The following is a 22,063-nucleotide window of genomic DNA, read 5'->3' as shown; positions in this document are numbered from 1 at the left end:
TCTGTCCATTTGCCATGTGATCCTCTGTATCTACCTCTCTCCCTCTCTTCTCTTCTCATCTTTCTCCTCTAGGATTCACCAGGATTCGATCCTGGGGACCTCTGATGTGGAGAGAGGTTCCCTGTCAATTGCACCACCTCAGTTTCTGGTCTCTGCTGTGCTTCACCTTGACACTCTCCTTTGTCTCTCTTTTGTTGCATCATCATCTTGCTGCGTGGCTCACTTGTGTGGGCACTGGCTCACTGCGCAGGCACTTGGCTTGCTGCATGAGCACGCGGCTTGCCACATGGGCACTGGCTTGCACGCGGGCACTCAGCTCACCATGTGGGCACTGACTTGCCAACGGGCACTGGCTCACCACATGGGCACTTGGCTCACCACGAGTGCATGAGCACTCAGCTCACTGTGCAGGCGCTGGCTCACCACGCAGGCACTCATGTGGGCACTGGCTCACCATGCAGGCACTCATATGGGCCCTTGGCTCGCCATGAGGGCACTCACGTGGGCACTTGGCTCACTGTGCAGGCACTCGGCTCTCCACGTGGGCACTTGACTTGCCACGCGAGCACTTGCATGGACACTGAGCTCACCACGTGGGCACTCAGCCTGCCACACAGGCACTTCGTTCTCTAGGCAGGTGCCCACATGGGCACCCAGCTCGTCATGCAAGCACTGGCTCCCTGTGCGGGCATGCCCTCCCTCCTTTTTCCCACCAGGAGGCCCCAGGGATCGAACCTAGGTCCTCCCATGTGGTAGGAGAAGGGCTTATCACTTGAGCCTCATCCACCTCCTAGTCCCTGGTCTAAGTTAGGGTTCACTGCTTGTGCAGTGAAGTTCCAGAGATTAAAAAAAAAACTTCTGTTCTGTGACCATATATACAATCTAACCTTTCCCCTTTTAATCATATTCAGATACATATGTCAGTGTTGTCAGTTATGTCCAGGATGCTGTACTACCACCACCACCTCCATTACCAAAACATTCTGCCACCCCATTCGGGAAGTGAAGCCTCGACTCCCCATTCCCTGGCCCACCCCACCCCCTGGTCGCCTATACTCTAGATTCTGACTCTAGGAGTTGGCTTATTCTGAGGGTTTCAAATCTCCTCGCTGACTTTCATGTTCTCAATGTGGGCGCCACGCCTGGCACACAGTAGGCACACAGCTGATCTAGCGTGGCCCTGACTTGAGTAATGATGCTTTTGGCCGCCCAGTGACAATGGGATAGTCCTGTAGGGACAGCGGGGGGCAGGCAGGCCCGGGATTGGGTTCCTTTTAGAGGGGAGGGCACCGCGCGGGGTCCACGTGCCTCTTGCCTGGGGTGCGTTGCGGCCTCTAGTCAGGCGGCCGCGCTCCTGGCGGTCCCCCCACACTCCAGCCGAACCATCTGGGGCAAGGAAACGACTCGCCCCCCGTGGACTCCCCGGCTGTGAGGAAGCTGGCCGCCCTCTCCCCGCCTTGGGCGGAGGCTCCGGAGAGGACGCGCCAAGACGCTTTCCTGGGGGCTGCTCAGGCCTGGGAGGCCGAGTCACGGTCCCAGAGGAGCACGGGGAGCTCGTCCCGCCTGCCCCCGCTGCGGCCCTCGGCCCCGCCCCGGCCGCCCACCCCGGATTCTGGGCAAATGCGTCGTTTGCCCGTGGGGACGGGAGGCCCGAGCCCGCCCGGCTCTGCGCTCGGGCCCCCGCGCCCCGGCCCTGCTGCGCGCACCCCAGGGGCTCTTGCAGCCTGCTCCGAGAGGGGCCGGGGGCGGCCCATCCCTCCTCCAGGCACAAGCGGGCACGCGCATTTCTGGTATCCCTGCCCCCAGCCTGGCTGTGACATGTATGTCACTCTTTCCTGAACGAGATCCGCATTTTTCAGCCGCCAGACGGGCATAAGCAGGCAGGGTTCCTACCCGGCACCGAAAATAAAACAGGCCAGGCCGGAGAGCCCTAAAAACCAGGGCCCTCAATTAACCAGAATTAGGGTGCGGCATTCAGAGTTCACGAAAAGGCGTCAGCCAGCCAAAACGGGCAGGCCGACAGCAAAGCAGGAGCGCCCGGATCACGGATGAAGGTGGGTGCTCTGGGGGCGGCAGAGGTGGGCAGTTGACCCGGTGTGTTCCGTGCTATCCCGTCTTGCCCAGGCCAGGGAAGTAGACAGGTGTCTTAGATGTACTTGACCACGAGCTGCTGGCGGATAGAGGTGGGGGCCTCGGGGGTCTGTGAGTGGAAGCCCAGAGGGAGGGGGAGGGCCCGAGAGTGGGGACCTGGTGAAGACGAGAGGGATGCCGGGTGCCCCAGCTCCTTCCCCCCTGCTCCGTCCACACCCCAGCTGAGCAATGAGGCCTTAGGCCGAGATGGCGTGTAGTGTCCCCAGGAGGGCTGAACCCCCAGGACACGGGCCCCCGGCCCCAGCCCTGACCCTGGTGAACACGGGGCTCCTCCGCTTCTAGCAGGGCCGGGAAATGCCAGACACCAGGACTTGGATCTTTGTCTGTCCCTGGTGGGTCAGGAAGGCCCAAGAAGGAAGTGAGAGTGAATGTCGGAATCCTAGCTCAGAGTTGGATTTAACGAGAATCAATCAATGTGACATTTCTCATACGGCTGGATGTGAGCGTGCAAACGTAGGCTCGCTTTGCTGGCAGTGTTTATCTTAGAAATGCAATTTCCAAGGGTCAGTTGATATCCAGTACTGTTTGTATCTACATCTTTAAGACTATCTGTACTTGGAGAGCTGGGGTGGAGCAAGAGGAGGGCTGACAGCAAAGGTTCAGATCTCAGGATGGTGGGATGTGGAGGGGACCCTGATTTAGCCGAGCGACTTGTCACTCCCAGTGCCCCTCATCTCCCTTCCCACTGGGGATCCCTGAGAACCCTGGAGGCTGTGACACTGGCAGGCTATTAACCAGGTGCTGTGCTAAGCAGGGAACGCGTCATCTTGTATAACCCCAGAACAGCCTAAGGGGTGGGCACTGCAATTAGCTTCCCATTTTACAGATAAGGAAACTGAGGTATGGAGAGTCGGGAGATCATATAGCTGGTAAGAGGCAAAACCAGGAGGGAACCAGGCAGTCTCGCTTCAGAGTTCATCTTTTTACCATCCCACTCTCCTTCCAGCCCCTCTTGCGTCATAGCCCAGACGTGGTTGCAGGGGCTGTTAATCCAAGCAAGACTGTAAAGCATGGAGGAGAGGCCAGATGTGCAGGTCCTTTTGTGGTTACTTTTTAGGATGAATTGTACGAGTATTGAAAAAAACTACCCCTTGGTTATTTCATTTCAGTAATATGATGCGGTTCTCTTCCTAGCCCATCTTGGTAAACGTAGATTTTATTTCAACAAGTAACTTTCGGTAACTCAGGCATTCTGGAGGAGGATTAGAGCAAATTCCTCTTGTGCTACTCCATAACTAAATCAAATCTGGCATGGTCTGCGGAGCTCTTCTTTGGAAACACCAAAGTATGGATAATGGCATGAGAATCTCAGGAGGAAATCACAGAAACACTCTTTTTCTCTTTTTGGCAAGAACTATGAATTCTGGCAGGGTGCATGTGACAAACATTTTCATCTGGAACATTCCATTTAAATTAAATTTGACTAGGGATTTGGAGCTTATTGTTACTACCTTGGGGAATTCCTGTAGATGGAAATAGAGCTTAGTATGTGTTTATAGGTAAATACCCCAAAGATCATCACAGGTGAAGGCTTGGAGGATAAAGCAACAATAGTCTTTTGTGTGTGTGTGTTTTTTAAAATAAAATTTCATTTAACTGTATCATTCATATATGAACATACATAAACAGTAAGTATATAGTAAAAGCAGTGAACTTACAAAACACGAACATGAAATTCATCCTATAGGGTTCCCATATGTCACCCCACCATTAACACCTTGCATTGTTGTGAAACATTCATTACAAACTATGAACAGCAGCGTTGAAATAGTACTAGTTACGGTTCATATCTTACATTTGGCATATTTTCTCCCAACCCATGTGATTATAATACCCTGCATTAGTATCGTACGTTTGTTAGAGTTCATGAGAGAACATTCTATATTTGTCCTGTTAACCACAGTCCATCTTCCACTGGTGGATTCCCTGTGTTATATGGTCCTATACTTTGTACAATCTATTCAAAGTGTTCACTCACTGGCTCTCATTTTCATCACAGAGTTGTGCTGTCATCACCTCAGTAAATTTTAGAATATTTCATTACTTCAAAAGGAAAATCCCATACTCCCTTGGTCCCTCTATAGTTGCCTCTTAGAATTAATATAGCACCTTCTTTGCCCTTGCTGCAAAAATGTTATAATATTACTGTTGACTATCATCCATAAGTTACATTAGTGTAATTTCCCCATGTTATCACCGTATTCTTAACAACAATAGCCTTTTTTAAACAAGGACTTGATTTCATACTTTCTGGGTTCACAGATGGCATTTGTCATTGTACTTTCAACCCATGGTTGTATGGGAATGAGGTCATAGGAAAATTGATACATTTATTTTCTGTGTGGGTTTTAATTTTATCCTCACTAAGAAGGAGTAACAACCAAGTGCCCAGAAGCTTTCTTTGTTAGAAACCTTGGGACATTCCACCCCTCCCCCATCCCACGGTGGGAACTGCCAGTAATGTTTGCCTCAGTAAAAATGGGTGCCAGCAGTGAGCAAATTGTGGAATGAGGTCATTGGGGTGGCTGCTGGCAACTGTTTGTTTTTAGAACCTTGCTATTCCCTTTCATTTTGGATTTAGCTTTTCCTGTGCATTGGAGTTCTCCGTCCATCCATCCACCCATCCATCCATCCATTTGTCTGTTCATTCTTCTGCCCCCTTCTCTGTTCCAGGCTCCCCTGTTTCTGCTGTCCTAGTGGGGCCCAGGAACTCTCAGTGGTGGCCTCCCTCCCCACGGTGGGGTATGTAGGTGTGTGGAGGCGGCCGCACGCTCCCTTGGGAGTCGATTTGTTACAGCAGGTTGCATGATCTGCAGTTTTCATCCAGCACACCCTTCAACAGTTTTGAGCCCAAGTCCTGGAGCATGGGATGGTCCCTGGGAGGAGGGGGCACCAGGGTTCCAGTGGGTTCCAGTGTCCACCCCCACCTGCTTTCCAGCCTTTCTATTCACCATCAGCTGAAAAAGCTCAAGGTCTTTATGTGTCAATAACAAAAACCAAAAAACAACAAAAAACAAACAAAAAAACAGAGAATCCTGATAAAAGCCTTTCTCCGAACACTCTTTCTTACAAAGTCTATTGTTTATAGAGTGAAGTACCATTTGAAACCCACAGCCTAGCAATGGTGTCTTCTCTCCAGCTAGCTTCCGAGGCCAGAAGTCTCAGCGGTGTGGTCCAGTTTTAACGGCAGATGAGCTGCTGTGTAGGGGCATCATTGGAAAACCAGCTACTGTTGACTCAAAGCATCCTTCGACACTTGTGAGCCTGCATCACCCCTCCCGTGGGCAGCCGGCTCCCATCTTCCACAGACTTTTCCCTGTAACCTGGAGTGGGGTCCTTCCTCCTGATAGTGGGTGCTGATTCTTGTGGGTGTACTGGAGATCAAAACTTGTAGCACAGCTTCGGAGCTGGTGAGCCCAGCACGTGGTCCCAAGCCAGAGTGACTGCGCTGTCACACCATATCACTTCTGACCCACCATCCTGGGCAATGTGGTCCCACGTCCAAAGCACCCCAGGGTGTCTCTATCAGGCCAGTGAATGTGGAAGCTTATCCAGTGGTGGCCCCTCAATTTTCCCTCCCTGGATTTTGACTGGCATCAAAGGCACGCACCCTCTGAAAACTTAGGCGAGTTGAAGATTGTTGACCAAGGGCCTCGAGGATAAGATCAAGTGATGTCAGAGGACAATTCAGCTTTTGGTCCTGGCTTGTGCCCGCGACTGGCTCCTTCGAGCTGAATTATGGCTCTCGTCCCAGACACCTTCATGGAGACAGCCTAAGGGTGCTCACGTGGGCAGTGTTTCCCAAGATCCTATCATCAGACAGAGGGTCAAACATGCCGTGCTCTGTCCTGCCTCTGTGCCTTTTTCCCTGTTCTGTTCCCTGCTCGTAGTCCTTTTTTGAAAAACATTCCCTGAATACTTACTAAACTAGACCAGGACATGTCCTGGGCGCCAACGCTGGTCCAAGGCTCACTTGTCCTTTGGTCTTGCTCCCGCAAACAGTCCCACCTCTTGGGGCCCTGATGATATCCTCTCTGTGTTCCAACTCTCTCCTCCTTTCCTTCTGGCTCTGAATTAGGGGCTTCTTTGCTCCCTTGGAACCTGTTGCTCGCTCTGCCGCAGCGTTTTGTAATTGCTTTCTTGGTCAGCCTCCTTTCCAAGCTCGCCAGTTCTGGAATGGGCAAGGACCACATTTCACTCATCTCTTATTAAGCACCTACCACATAGTGGGCCTTCAACAAAATTTATTAAGTGGATGAATAAGCGAGTGATTGGCTTCAGCCTATCTTCTAAAGCACTCTCTGTCTAAGCAGTGGCTAAAGAGATATTCCTGGGACTGCAAAAACAAACCAGAGCAATTTAGCGTGATTTTCATTTTAACCTGACCTTGGGGCTGTAGCCTGAGAACACAGAAGACGAAAGACAAAATATTGGATTTTAGAGATGGTAATTTTCTTGATCGTTAAAGTCTTAAAAATTCCATGCAATTTTACCCAGAGAAGGGGGGAAAAATGCTGCCTGTGAAAGAGCTGTGGATTCTATCTTGTCTCCGGGGCAACTACAGGAATAATTGTCAGAGAGAGGAGAGAGATCGAGACAGTCTCAGAGAGCAAATTCAGTGTTCCAACCCAAAGTGAGCAAATTCAATGTTCCAACCAAAAGTCATTAACACACACATGCGCTCACAAACGACCCCCAAAGAGAAGAGCAGGAATCAAAAACAGAATACAAAAGGACGAGGTCTCTCCGTGATAGTCATCTCTTGCGGGAGTCTTGAGGATGGTGAGACAATGGCAAGTGGATGTGCGTCCGCGCTGAGACCCAGCAGCGCTGCCTGTGATGTCCACAGCGAAGGGGAACCGTCAGGCCGGAGCTGGACGGCAGCCCGCCTCCCGGGGTCCCCGAGGAGGGCGGGCGGGGAGCCGGCGCCCGGGGGCGGCACCTCGGCCCGGGCTGTTGGTCTCGGCCTGGCGTGTTCTCATTTTGGCTCCACCGGGGGAAATTTCAGGTCTGCTTTCCAGCGTGGTGGTGTGCCTCCTGACTGGCATTTTCAGTCGGCTGGTTGTCATGGGGACCACCACTTAGACAATTCCTCTGACCCGAGGCCTCGTGAAGTGGGCACAATAGCAGACAAAGGAGGATCCCCCGGGGCCTGCGGGCACGTGGCCCCTCCTCGGGGCAGGTGCCCTGGGGGTTCGCGCGGGGGCCCCGAACCTGCCTCTCGGAGTCGCCCCTGAATCGCTCAGCCCACTCAGAGCACATTTATTGACTGCTGCATCCGTGCCCTTGGGGTGTGCTTCTACGGAGATTTCTCTGCTGGGCTTCCCACCTTTGGTCCTTACACAACAGCCCCCAGCAGTCGCTTCCCAGTTGCCAGCGTTTCCTTTGTGCAGCGCAAAGATACGCGGCTTCTGACTCAGTGTCCCTGCGGCCCTGCAGTGTCTTCTCCGCCTGCCTGAGGCCCGCCGAGCAGCTCTGCCTGCGGTCGTGCCTCCAGCGCCAAGGCCAGCAGTTGGATAACCTGCACCCCAAGTGTCGGGGCGGGGGCCACGGGCGCAGGCCTGCGTCGTGGGAGTCACTGGGGAAAAACAGCCAGTCCCAAAGGCCCAGGCATTGTATTCCACCTAAGCCCTGCAAAGGCCATCTCAGGGCCTCACCCTGCAAACGCTGTGAAATATTGCATTAAGCAGGGATTTGGAAGCAATAGAGGCATGCAACAGAGAGAATGGCATCTAATAGGACAGTGGTTTGGGGTCATTTTAGCACCCCAAATGAGACCAGGGGCAAATAGCACTGCATACATAAATAACCACGGAAGGCCTTGCGCTATTATCACAAGGTACAAATACTGGTGTTCAAAATGACAACAACGCATCAAGAAAAGCTAAATATATATGTGTATACATACACATATGTTTTAAAGAGGTGAATGTGTGGTGTGTTTAAGGAAGATTTCCTACGGAATTGAAAAAACAGGAAAGGGGAAAACAGTTTTACAGAAAATTAATTTGTGTGAACTACTACTTTCTTTATGACACCCTTAGAATTAAGAGTTCTTCGACAGGGGTTTCACAGAGGCACTGGGGAGGGTATCAGCCATCACCCGTGCCCGGGGTCCTGAAACAGTGAGCAGCCTTGGAGTCCTTCCACGCAGAGGCCCCGGCTGTGCGGGAAAACCACTGTCTGCAAGGCAGGTGGGGGAGGAGCTTTAAAGTCCGCTGGCTTCTGGCTCTGGCCAAAGGTCCCCAGAGGCAGTGAGGTCCTGAGGCTCGGCCCGGCCGAGGGGCCCTTCACCCAGGGCCGAGGCCTCTCCTCGGGCTCCTTGCCTTCTGCCGCACTCGCTTGACTTCCAGGGAGAGCAGCCTGTGCTCAGGGCTTCTCCCCCTCTTCTGTCTTGCTGAGCACAGGGAGGGATGAAGGAAGGATTTCCAGAGGCTGCCTGTCCCACAGCTTATTAGGAGCAGCAGTAGTCATTATAGTAAAACGAGCTATTATTTCGAGAGTCTTGCTCCATCTAAGATGCTTGCACAGGCATCTCCTTTGAGCACGGCAATCCTGGGGTAAGGAGCTCTTACCCCTTCTGCATCGTTCAGGAAGAGGACAGAGTCACTCCACAATTGTGCAAGGTCAGAGCAAGCTGCACAGCTGGGCCGGGACCCTACAGGCTGGCCCCAGAGTCTCAGGACCACCACTATGGCGAGCTGTGATGGGCTAAGTACCCTCCTGGGGGCTGGGTACCCTGGGATCCGCTGTCCCTCGTGGAAGACAAGCGTCCCTGCGTGGCTGACTCTGCAAAGTTGTAAGTGCAATTGACATCCGGGCATTTGTGGAGCTGGGAACACAGGCCTCTCCTTGGGGCAAATCAAGTAGAACACATTATTGGAGCTATTCCCCAATTCCTGTTTTCTAGTTGGACCAGAGCAAGGAACAGAGTCGAGGGGCTAGGCAAGGTCTTTGGGTGGGATCTGTCTCTCCTTCCTGTTCTTGGTGAGCATTTACTGAACAGCTACTGAACAGGTTCTGGGGGCTGGGTGTCCCATAAGCCCAAACGTGTAGTCCTGGGCTCCCGTGGTTTAGCGTGCACTTTGGCGGGTGTCAGTGGCTCCAAGAGCTCTTCTTCACGGCTGTTGCTTATGAGTGGCTGGTCCACTCCCAGTGCTCTCATGGGACAGGGCAGGGGCAGGCAAGAGTGGACGGCAGGGAGAGTGGGGGAGAGTTTTATCGGCCACTATGGAAGGAGTAAGTCAGCTTGGGAGTTAGATGGACAAGAGTGTAGTCTTGGCTTGTCACTGAGTTACTTCGGGCAAGCTGCTTCCTCTCTCCAAACTTTAGTTTTGTCACTTACAAAATATAATTGCAGGGCAGTTTGTTGCCTGTTTCTTTCCTTTCTCAGATCCTGCAGGTCATTGCTCTTTAACTTAAAAGAAGTGCTTCTGCTAGAGTTTAACTTAAATCACATCTCTTCAGTGATGCATATGTTTGCTTTTGAACGTGAGTCTTTTTATAGCTGAGATGTTTTCACACTTCTGGGTAACTGGTGGAACTTGGGTGAGGAAGAAACAAAAGCCATGCTGGGGTTGGAGGGCCACTGGTGGCAAAAAGAAATAGCAATGATTTTAAAAATAAAAGAATACCCTGGAAAAAATAATTGTGTTTTAGAGCATTCTACTCTATCACGTCTTGGTGGGCTTTTTTTTTTTTTTTTTAAGATTTATTTATTTCTTCCCACCCTGTTTACTGCTCTCTGTGTCCATTCCCTATGTGTTCCTCTGTGTCTGCTTGTCTTTCATAGCATCATGAACCCATCCTGGGACCTTCTGGAGTGGGAGAGAGGCACTCAGTCTCTTGTGCCACCTCAGCTCCCTGGTCTTCTGTGTCTCTTATTGTCTCTCCTCTGTGTCTCTTCTTGTTGTATCATCTTGTTGTGCCAGCTCTCTGCTCGAGCCAGCTTGCCTTCACCAGGAGGCCCCAGGTATCGAACCCTGGGCCTCCTGTATGGTAGACGGGAGCCCAATCACTTGAGCCACATCCTCTTCCCATTGATGGGCTTTTAAATTATTTTATATTATATTCTCCAGTGCAACCTCAACAAAGAATCGCTGTCTCCTAGAAAGACACAAACAAGTGGAACTGGGGAATTAGAAGATCCAGATGATGGTGATCAATCAGTCATCACGAGAGGAAGAACAAAGAGAGAGGCACGTCCTCACGGGCCCAGAAGAATCTTTCAGACCAGATTCTGTCCGGCAGTCAACAGTGCCTTAACAGACCTGCCCCACGTGACAGAGCTGGTTAGCAGGAGACGGTGGTTTAAGACCTAAGAAATTGACTTTTACTCTTCTTCCCTGCCGATCTTAGGTTTCAACGATGATTTCTTGCTATCGCTTTAGTAATAGGGAACAGCTGAGCCGCTCTGCCATTTCTCCCCTCTGGGAATGTGCTTTGCTGGCAGAGAAGCAAATAAAATTTTTAAAAAATCCAAGAAGAACTGATGAAAGTGAAGCGATTGTGATTGGCCAAGAAAGGTTAGAAAGTTACCGATGGAGAGGAAGTGCACAGATGGAATTCAATGTTCATTTCAGTTTCAGGAGAAAGGCATTGGCCGTGCAGCTGAGAGCATGTTGTGGAGCGAAATCTGGGGTTTCCTTTCAACCAGGACCCTCCCCTCCTGCCCGCAGCCTCTCCAAAGGCAAGGCAGCTCACAGGAGGGTGTAGGAAGGGCTGTGCCTTCTTTCCAAAGGAGATGGAAAGCGGCCTGTCAAGTGCGTTCCCTCAAAAACATTTCCGGAAAGCGACTAGGATGTCCCAGGCAGACGAACTCCCAGAATAAGAGGCTTTCCTCCCCCAATTACTTAGAAAATAACAGGCGCTTTTCTAACAAACCTTTGGCCTGTCCTTATAAATGAATTGTCAGAAACAAATGGCACTGGTTTTGCCTCCTCCACACGAAGGGATGTTAAAATAACTGGCATCTGGATCAAACGCTAGGGTAATTAGAGCTTCGGTACGTGTTTCTGGTGCGTCTTTTCCTTTTCAAATCATGAAGAAAAATGGCATCATTCAGTTCCAGGGCTGGAGAACGTGGCGTCTTCCTTCACTGGTGTTGACACAAACACCCATTTATCCCCTCATTGCCTTACTCCCCCTAAAACAATGGGACTGACATATAAATGGTGCCAGACAAGGGATAGGTGGGGCAGCTGAGCTTGAGGTCCTGCCGTCTTCCCATCATGCAGTCAGAAGGCTTTCAAATAAACGCCCTGCGAATTAATTAAATCTGAGCTAGGAGATACGATTTTTACAGAACGGATTATAGCAGGCATCTTGGCATATCAGTGCAGTACATCTAACCGATGTCAAGACTTTACACTCCTTTGTTGTTTTTTTCTTCTTCTTCTCTCTCTCTCCCCTTCTCCCCTTTCTCCTTTGATTTCTCCCCTAGTTCTCTCTCTGCTTACTCTCATCTCCTCCCCCTTCTCTCTGGCATGTGGATACCATGAATGGGAGGTCGCAGCTATAGCCAACTGAGTTCTGCTTCAGGTCAATAAATATATATTATTCTGTGTGTGTGTGTTGGTCTCTGCAGTGGACATGGTAATTCAGGAGAGAAATATTGTTAATGAATAATAAATGAGTCACCTCTAGCAGGCAAGGCACAGGGGGCAGTGAATAGAAAAATGATTCAGACTGGCTCCCTGCCTTCAAGTAGCTTGTCGTTGGTGGTAGTAGTGGGTGGAAGATTGTGGAAGGGGGAAGAGAAAAGTGATATAAACAACTAGCCTTGGAGACATAGGTAGAATATGCAGGCCCTGTGCCACAAGAGTGCAGATGGAGAGGGTAATTCTGATGAAGGAATATTGAATCTAGACAGGATAAGCTTTAGCATCTCTCTGCAAGGGTTACCTTCTGTTTCAGTTAGGGGTTTGGCTGCAAGTTACAGGATACTTGACTTTTTAAAAAATTAGTTCATAATTGCATTTATTATTTACTTAGGAAGAAGTCTTGAGCTAAAAAGTTCCAGGGTTTATTCTGTGACTCTGTTATCCAAGCTCTTTCCATGCTTCTTTACCATTCTCAATGTGGCTGACTTTTTGTGCTCAGGATTCATGGTGTTAAGATGGCTGCTGCAGTTCCAGATATTGTATGATCATCCCAAGGTTAAAGAAGGGGAATGGGCAATAGATCTTCTCTTCACTAGGTTGTAGATGTTTATTTTTCAAGAAACAAGTATTTCCCAAACCTCCGAAGAAAATTTTCCTATTTCTTCATGATCTGACCTGGGTGGCTAGTTGCAAGGAAGGGCACTGTGGTGTTTTGAAGCTGTATGTACCCCAGAAAAACATGTTCTTAAATCAGATCCTGTGGGTGGGAACCCACGGTAAGTAGGACCTTTTGATGAGGCTGCTTCAGTTAAGGTATGACCCACTTCACTTAGGATCGGCCTTGTTCTTCTTTTTGGAGTCCTTTATAAACAGAATGAATACAGAGAAGGAGAAAAAGTCATGGAAACAAGAAGCTGAATTCAGTGACACTGGAAGGAGAGGGGGAGACTAGCAGATGCCACCACGCGCCTTGTCCTGTGGCAGGGGAACCGGGCATTGCCAGTCTTCAGGAAGAAAACATCTTTGCCTTGAGGATGCCTTGATTCAGACATTTTCTCAACCTCAGATCTATAAGCTAATAAATTCTGTTGTTCAAGCTGAGCCGTTTCGTGGCATCTGCTTTCAACAGCCTAGGAAACGAAAACAGACAAGGATATGAGAACCCAGCCCAGGGGAGCGAGAGCGCCATGGCTCCTTTCCTGTTGGGTGCATTGCCACCCACAATGAAACAGATTCTGCAAGCAAGGGGGAGGGAGCTGGGAGTGACAGCTGGGGCAGACACCCAACAGCTGCGGTCACCCACTCCTCTAGTACCTTTGAGAAGGAAGATACTTGTCTCACACCAGCTTCTGATGTGTGCCCCTGGCTGCTGCTGCTCTCTTCTCAGTACCCTTCCCTGCCATTAGCTTTGCTGCAGGTTGCCATGGAATTCTTCAACTACAGTTCCCTTGAAACAACCCTGCTTCCTCCACACAGCCCCCCGCCCCGAGGATTTCAGATCAGACAGTCCTGGGTTCAAATCCCACCCCAGAGGCACCACTCTCTGGCACTGTGAGTTAACCTCGTCCCTCAGTGAAAATGCGTATAATCGCATGTATTGAGCAATGGTGAGGATTAAATGGTGTCAGTTCCTAACACTGTGACTGGGCCAGAGGGGCGCTCGATAAATGGTGTTTTTCCCTTCTTCCCGCATTTTCTTCAGAATAACAGTTGGGGCGAATAGTTGACGTCTGGACCACTTGCTGTATGCCCAGGCCCAGCCTTTAGTCCCTTAAACAAAGGAGCTCATTTGAGCCTCACAACAACTCAGTGGGGTCCCCACCAACGTTTCTCTTCTTTAACAGCAGAGGGAACGAGAGAGGAAAAGGAAAGCTGCCCAGAATTGCAGAGCTCGTGAGAGGAGGATTCAGACGGCCTCCAGGCAGCCGGCGCGGCTGTGCTGTCCGCTTCCGCTTCCTCTAGTGCACGCACGTGGGTCCTGCTCCCGGAAATGGCTTCATGCCCAGCTAGGATGAAAACTTCCATGAGACGACAGACGGTCATAGTGAGGACCTGCAGCTTGGAAGAGGACGAGCTCCTCCAGGGGCTGGGGGCTGTGTCCTCCCTGTCTGAGAAGCTGGCCCATGGCGTGGGCTGGAGGGGGTGGGCAAGGCCGGGTGTTAGCCGCTGCCCTCTGGGAGAGGGAGGCCTCCCCGACTTCCCTCACTGCTTTGTTGTTCTTCTGCTGCCTTTGGGCTTTGCCTGCCGGTAACATAAAACTGGGAATCACAACATGTGCTCCCCCCGAGGAAAGGCTGGACACCCACAGTAACGAGCCAGGGATGTGGCTAGGAGAGCTGAGTAGCACGGCCCTGCCGAGAATCTGAGTTTGTCGGGTGCGTTCAGTTTGCTATGTGGATGGTGAGATTTCTTTCCTAAGGGAACCACGGACCCACACAGCAGTGCCTGAATTACTATACACGCCATGGAAAGGCATGGCAGAAGACGAAGGGCGTGTGAATCTTTTTACCCTGCCAACCATCGAACCTGTGGCTAAACCTCCAATAGTACACATTGACCATCTTAAAAGCGTTCCACTCCCTCCTCCTAATCACTCCTCTAGCTCATGTGTTAAAAGACAAAAGCGGGGGAAAAAGCGAAGGCAGTGAGGAATAGGGAGACCTGCCCTAGCTGGCATCTAAAGGTAGACTTGAGCGCAGGTGCTTGGTCTGTGCTACGTGGGCCTTGGGGCAATTAAGTAACCTCAGCTCTTTTCCTCAGTTGTGAGGATCAGCCTGGAAAACCTCCCGCCTTCACATGGTATGATAGTAATTCCGAGGACGTGCTCCGGCCATGGAGTGTGGTAAACAACCCTCTTCCCGGATTCCCCAACCCCCGCTGAATCTCAAGCCGTTCTGGCCGTGTGACAGCAGCAGGCTGTCACCTTTTGGTGTCTCCATCGTCATTTCTCCAACACCTTCCCCAAGCGTGTCAATGGAAGACTCCCCACTTCTCAGGCAGGCTGAGGGAGAGACGCCGGTTGCTAGTGGAAAGGCAGTACGGCCTGCTGGGATTTGCATTCCTTCCTCTTTCGCTGGTCAGATATCTGATCTGGGGCAAGCTACCAAGCTGCTCGGAGCCCAGGTTTCCAGCGTCACATTGGGATAGCGATAAAATCACCCCTACCCTAGCTGCACCCCGAGATTATTGTGAGGATCATATGGAATTAACGTACCATGGAATCGCTTTTAAAATGACGGCGGGCTTTGGAATCGGCAAGACCCAAGTTTGCTTCCCGCCTCTTCTATTTAACGTGGATTATAAGATGGGGACTCCACCGAAGAAGAGTGGGGTCGGTCGAGGCGGTCCCTTTCTCTCAATGAAAGGAAAATTTGTGCTGGCAGCTGCATCCGGGGTCTTGGGCTTCCCTCGGGGGCCAGAGCACGGTCACCTAACTGCCAGGGGATAAAGGTGACCATCTAGCCTCCACAGCGGGCGGCAGCCAGGGAGGGCCCGGGGGTCAGGCATCAGCGTCTGCCTCACCGGGCTCTAATTCCAAGGGGGAGGAGGACGGGTGCCGCCCGAGCAGCGGCACGGGCTCCTGGGTTAGCACAGGGCACCCAAAGCCCCGGGCAGGCCGCAGAGCGGGGCCAGCGGCTCTTCCAGGCCTGCATGGATTCTCACTTCCACCCCCCGTTCTGCCTTCGCCTCCCAGGACCATCTGAGGAATCACAATAACCGTTTCTCTCGGAGAACAACTTAGGGCTTCTCTGACGATCAAGTGAGGTCACAGTTACTGAAAACACTTGGATGAAATACCAAAAAAATGTCCTGAAACCAGGGTGGTTTTCTACTAAAACCCAGATTATCATCTGGGGAGGTTTTTCTCACTCTGTAAGAACCAGGTAAAATTGGTTTACGCCTCCCTTTCCTAGTTGGTGGGATTTCCAAGGCCACTTCCGAGATGTCTTCGTGTAAGAAGGAGGCCTGCGTTCCCACGCTCTCCTCCGTGGCGCACAGCATCAGTGCCATTTGAGGAACGCAGCGCGGCTGGTGGGTGCCGTCGTGTACTTCCACAGTGGGCTTGGACCCGGGCCACAGTTTGTCTTTGATTTCCACCAGCCTCTGCAAGCTTCAGGGACGTGCATGCTCCTACTAAGAAGTGCGTTGAGGGCTGGGTGTGCTGACATCAAAGCCAAGGACAATTCAATGGAAGAAAACAAACTGGTTGCACCATTGTTTTTACAATGATTTAGTTCGGATTATTTCTTTTACTTGAGTTTCCCCCGTTGGGGCAGGCTGAGTTCATTTTATAAAGACTCTGCCAGTGCCATTGTTTGTGTAATGCTGGGTTCCAAGAGCTGGGTGGGTGCTTAATAAATTAATCAAATAAAAGCAGAAGGACAAACATGAATTAGGAAGCAACCTCTCAAGTATTTGAGAACTTTGGGGAAAGTTTGGGGAGTAGGAAGTGGAACAACCTCTTTGGATTAACTAGGGTGTTCAAAGGCACTTTCTTTGTAAATTGTTCCCTTTCCTGTGAAAAATTTTCTTATCGTTATCTAGGTGGAAAGAGTAGGTTTCAGTATGAAATTCTGGTCACCTCCCATGGGGTCAATGGGATTTTCTACATATTATATATATATAATTATATATATATAATACTTGCCTGTAACGTATCTCTGTTATTTCCCTCCACTCTACCCACTTACCAAGGTTCTTTGCATTCCTGAAGTTGCCTTGGAGAAAGCTGCTCTAGGATCTCAGGCCATAAATAAGGCACTACAGGTTTTCTACTTTTTACTGGGGAACTTCTCTGGGCCTGGAATGTGCCCGTGTACTTACTGTTTCTCAGTTTCATTGTATGAAGAGTGGAATCCTCAATACCCAGATTCCTCAATGCCCCGAAGACTCGCTGAGGCGCAGTTTTCAGGCAAAAGTGTGATTTCAGAAGCTGTAGCGATCAGGCTGAGCAAGGCTCAGTTTCACTATTGGTAGAATATAGAAAATGTCTTTGACGACTGGAATGGGAAAGAAGCCCCTGTGGTAGTTCACTCTAGTTAATGAATGACCCCTTTTGCCAAAGAGTTGCTGATGCAAAGTACCAGAAGTGGGTTGGCTTTTGTAATGGGAATTTTATTTATGGTAAAACCTTACATTTCCAAGGCCATACAGTGTCCAGATTGGGGCACCATCAGACATGCTTTCTCATCAGAGTCAGCTACTGGTTCTGCCAAGTGGCGGTCAGGCATAGGGCAGGCCTCGTCTCCTCAGCCCGGAGTGGCCTCCTGGGCTCAGCCCCTTGGGGGCCTCTTGTTGTGCCTCTGTGCCCTGCTGGTTCCAGGCTCCAGGAGGTTTCTCAGCTTCTCTGGGCTTCTCTGCCTTTCTGCAGTGGTAGGCAAACCTGGAGTCCTCTCTCTCTTTTCTCCTTTCTCTCACGTGGCAGGATCAAAATGGCAGCTGCCGTTTTCCCGTGCATCTCTTTACGTAAGGCCCAGCAAGAGGAGGGCAACCCAACCTGAGTCACGCCTCACTGACGTAGTCCAGCCAAAAGTGCCACATGCCCACAGGAATGGATTAGTTTAAAAACAATCTTTTTCTTTTTGAGATTCATAAAAGAACCTCAAACTGTCACAATGGGTCACATTAATTAATGAACCTATCACCTCCCCTCTTATAGCCCTGATAGATTTCAGCTGTACGATGATGATGATGGTAATGGAGGTTGGGGGAGAAGGATAAAGGAGGATGGATTGGAAGGAATTTAAGCACTTTTACCTGTGTCGATGTTCCTTCCCTGAGCTGTCATATGAGACCCCTTCCCAGAATAATCAGAAGTGGAAGTGATAGGTTTGCCTACGTATCATTCTGCAGGTGGGGAGAAGGGGGCGACAAAGAGAAATCAACTCGAGTCATGAGGAGAGTGGGGAAAACCCACTTCAAGATGTTCATTGCCTACTGTGGAAAAATCAAACCGCTTTCAAGAAAGTTGCTTTGTAGAATCTTCTCGAAGGATATGTTGAACAACTACTTTCTTCAAAGAATACCCTCAAGCATGTTCACTTAGTGGGTAAGGAAAAGCTAGAGTTTGCCATGAAGTTCTTTCTCTGAAAGAAAGACAATTCCCTCATCCCTGTTCCATTTTATAGATGAGGAACCTGAACTTTTAAGAAGACATTTGTGTGCATAGAAGAACCAGAGCTGAGGGACCATTCAAATTATGTTCAGACTTGACTGTTGTCCCCATTGCTCTCTTCCTGCCTCTGTGGCTGGGGTGGAGAAGGGACATGAGGGTGGGTGACACAGCCAGCCTGTGTCTCATTGGTGTTTCATTGGTGGCCTCGGCCAAACTGTTATAGCAGCAGAACAGCTACCCATAGAGTCCTATCTTTTCAGATAAATTTCTCCCTATTATGTTCCAACCACTTTGAGCTTACTTGCTATTCTCCACACATGACATCTCTTTGTGGTTTCAGTGCCTTTGCATATTCCTTCTGCCTGGAATTCCCTTCCTCATGTTCTATTCTGGGAAAACCCCTACTTTTCCTTCAAGACCTTTCTCAATGGTTGCCCCTTCTAAGAACACTTTTATCATGCCCCAGTCTCTTTATAATATCTGCGACTGTCCCAATCACTCTGTTTTTTTTTTTTCCTGGCTTCATTTTTTTTGGTCTTTATTTTTTTAATATTACATTCAAAAAATATGAGGTCCCCATATACCCTCCACTCCACTCCTCCCCCGATAGCAACAATCTCGTCCATCATCATGAGACATTCATTGCATTTGGTGAATACATCTCTGATCACCCCTGCACCTTATGGTCAATGGTCCACATCATAGCCCACTCTCCCACATTCCACCCAGTGGGCCATGGGAGGACATACAATGCCCGGTAACTGTCCCCGCAGCATCACCCAGGACAACTCCAAGTCTCGAAAATGCCTCCACATCTCATCTCTTCCTCCCATTCCCCACACCCAGCAGCCACCATGGCCACTTTCTCCACACCAATGCCACATTTTCTTCAATTACTAATCATAATAGTTCATGAATAGAATATAATAAGTCCACTCTAAACCATATTCTATTCCTCCATCCTGTGGACCTTGGAATGATTGTGTCCACTCCACATCTATATCAAGAGGGGGCTTAGATTCCACATGGATGCTGGATGCAATCCTCCTGCTTTCAGTTGTAGGCACTCTTGGCTCCATGGTGTGGTGGTTGACCTTCTTCAACTCCATGTTGGCTGAGTAGGGTAAGTCCAATAAACCAGAGTGTAGGAGCTGAAGTCTGTTGAGGCTCAGGGCCTGGCTATCATATGGTCAGTCCAGAGATTCAGATCCCCTCAGTATATAATAAACCCCAGCACCAACTACAGTTCTGGTAAAAGTAACAGGAGAGGCTTGTGGACAAAGATCACATCTGAGTCCAACTCCATCACACAGAGACACAAACTCCAAAGAAGGGTCAACTGACACGGCACTGAACTCCATCTGTCATGTCCATGGAACCTGTGGGTCTCTGTAGTTCTCAGGAGAACCAATACCCGGGGTTGTATCTACTTTATCTGTCTCTGGGACTCTGCTGAGGTGTGCATAAGGGCGACCCCTCTGATGACCTCCAAGCTCTTTTTGGAGACCCATAGCCATATAAACTCATTTGTCCTTTCCATTTCCCCCTTGATTCAGGTCAAAAAGCATTTTTAACTCCTGGTATTATATGTAGACTGAGATCTTCCAATCACTCTGAAAGTTGTTAAGATTGGATCAGGTGTCCCCAGCCCACCCCATCCTGGGTGCACTCCTTGAGGTCAGTGAAGTGGGCCTCTTCATCTCTGTAGACCTGTACCTCAATCGCGTGTCTGTTTAATTCATTATTCTGTCAATCAATCCTGCCATTCTCAAAGTTGAGAAAGTGGCATAACGACTCCCAAAGAAACACATAATAATTCACTCCCATTACACTTAACCTCTTGAGGGTGTTCCAGGGACTTATAGAAACAAACCCTGAGCTAGCCGAGTGTGTGTAAGGAAAGTTGAGTCTGCATTTTACACTCAGTGTCTACTCTTCATTGACTATCCATGCATACCAGGCACTTTCCATCTACCATCTCATTTAATCTTCACAAGGTCAGTAAATTGGACATTAATATCCTTACTTTACATTTGAGGAAACTGAGACAAAGAGAGATTAAGTACTTGGCTCAAGGTCATGGATCTCCCAAATGACAAAGCCAGATTTGGACCTTAGTCAGTTGAAAGCCAAAGGTGGAGCTCTTGACCAAGCAAGCTTTTCAGGGATTTGATGATGGCAGAGGGTGGAGGAGATGGGAAAGGGATGGCTCAGCCTTGCTTAAATGTTTTTTTTTTTTTTTTTTAAATGTTTTCCAACAGGTGCTGAGTGTTTAGGTAATCTACTTAGAAGAGTAGCCATGTGCCTTCTGTAATTAGGGATCCATGAAGTCTACAACAAGTGGTGTCATTGTTGAAATGTAAGTATAATGGGCCATACACTCTCACAAACACACTCACAGACCCGCGTGAGTCCATTCCCCATAACGATGTCAACTGCTTGTTTGCGATCAGGCAACAGAGGCCCAGAGTCTTTATATCCTCTGTCAAGTCCTGTGTGGGCCCTGGTAAGAGGCAACACAGTCAACTCCAAAATGACACCGGGAAGATCAGGCCCCAAGGAGCCTAGGGTAGGGCTCCTGCCTGTGTTTGCTCAGAGTTCAGGACTGGGGGTGGGTGGGAGCAGGGAGAGTGTCCAGCTGCTTTAGTCCAATCCAACCCTGGGCAGTGGTCAGAGCCTGGAATTTGTCTGGATTTGGCAATCCTGGAGGGTTTTGTTGCTTGCTTCAGACCAAAGAGCTTCCAGGAGGCCCCAGAAAAGCTTGAGAACAAAGAGGCAATAAACACACACTGAACCCTTTTACCAATTGGCCTCATCCCAAACCCAAATGAGGAATGAATTGCTGGGGTAAGCATATGTTTGTGTGTGTATGCGTGAGTTTCTTTAGTTGATGGGAAAGAAACACCCTGTTTTTGATTGGAATATTCAGTTTGGACCATTTAAAATTGTGGGTAAATGAATATAGTACATTTAATTTGTACAAATTGGTTTCTTGGAAAACCTGGCTTGTTAGGCTGTGAAATCTTGGCACATCAAATTTTTATAAGTACTGACATTTCTGGGGGTAGGGAGAAGGTAAAGTGTTTGTTCAGCTTGCAAATGTGTTTTCTGAATAGGGAAGCTTATCACTATCATCATCATCATCATCATCATCATCTTGGCATCACCACTGTCATCATGGACATCCTTTAATAAGCATTTTTTATGAAGTAGGCAATTAGCTAGAAGCTTACAGATATTATCTAAAATTATTGTAACAACCCTGCTAGGTGGCTATCCTTGTTCCATTTCACAAATGAAGAACTTAGAGTTCAGATCTGATAAGTAATTTGTTCAAGATCAGGTTGCTGGAGTTGGAATTCACATTTTTAGGACTCCCAAGTCCATGCTATTTCTATTGCCTTTCCTTGTGTGCAAATGTTTTGCTAATACAGTGTCCCAGCCAGACTGATGTCAGGCAATACAACATGAAATGGCTTTTTTCTTCAGGTATCGGTTTTTCATAGACAACTTCCGGTGGGCATGCTTTTACCCAAGTGGATCTAGGAGACAGGGCTAGACTCCATTTCTGGTTCTCCATTACTTTTTCTGTTCTCTTCAGTCAAATAAATATGGTGTCACTTGCCTTTACCCTTCCCTATTTCATAAGACTGGTGAATTCATCTCTGCAAAAAATTTCCCAATGTCTTAGAATCAAGATATTGCCACATTTTGCTAGTGGTTGCTGTTTGTTTTTGGATTAAAGTCAGACTGCATATGCTTTCTCTTTAACTGAGTTGACTTTTTGGGAGGGATCTGGGTGAGAGGCCTGCTCTGTGATCTGGTGTGATTCACAGCCTAAGGACAATGGGGAGGTTAGCACGGTCAACTCACCATCTGGAAAGCTCTTTGGGACCCTCCTTCAGTGTAAGAGCTTCCTACCTGGCACTCTTCAGGGTGCTAGGCGATTATGTATCCTGGCTTGTAGGACAGGGGCCCACCTAGGAAACGTGTACTCAAGTGCCCAAATGTAACTTGGTTCTCTTGGCAGCACAGAGGAGTCTGAACACAAAAGTCCTCTTAGGGGAGCAGATGTAGCTCAAGTGGTTGAGTGCCTGCTTCCTGTATACAAAGTCCTGGGGTCAGTCTCCAGTACCTCCAAAAAAAAAAAACAAAAACCCAGTCATACTTAATATAAAATAACAGGAACAAACCC

Source organism: Dasypus novemcinctus, chromosome 15, assembly GCF_030445035.2.
Source record: "Dasypus novemcinctus isolate mDasNov1 chromosome 15, mDasNov1.1.hap2, whole genome shotgun sequence".
Lineage (NCBI taxonomy): Eukaryota > Metazoa > Chordata > Mammalia > Cingulata > Dasypodidae > Dasypus > Dasypus novemcinctus.
The sequence above is the reverse complement of the archived record's forward strand: the minus strand, read 5'-3'. Positions refer to the sequence as shown.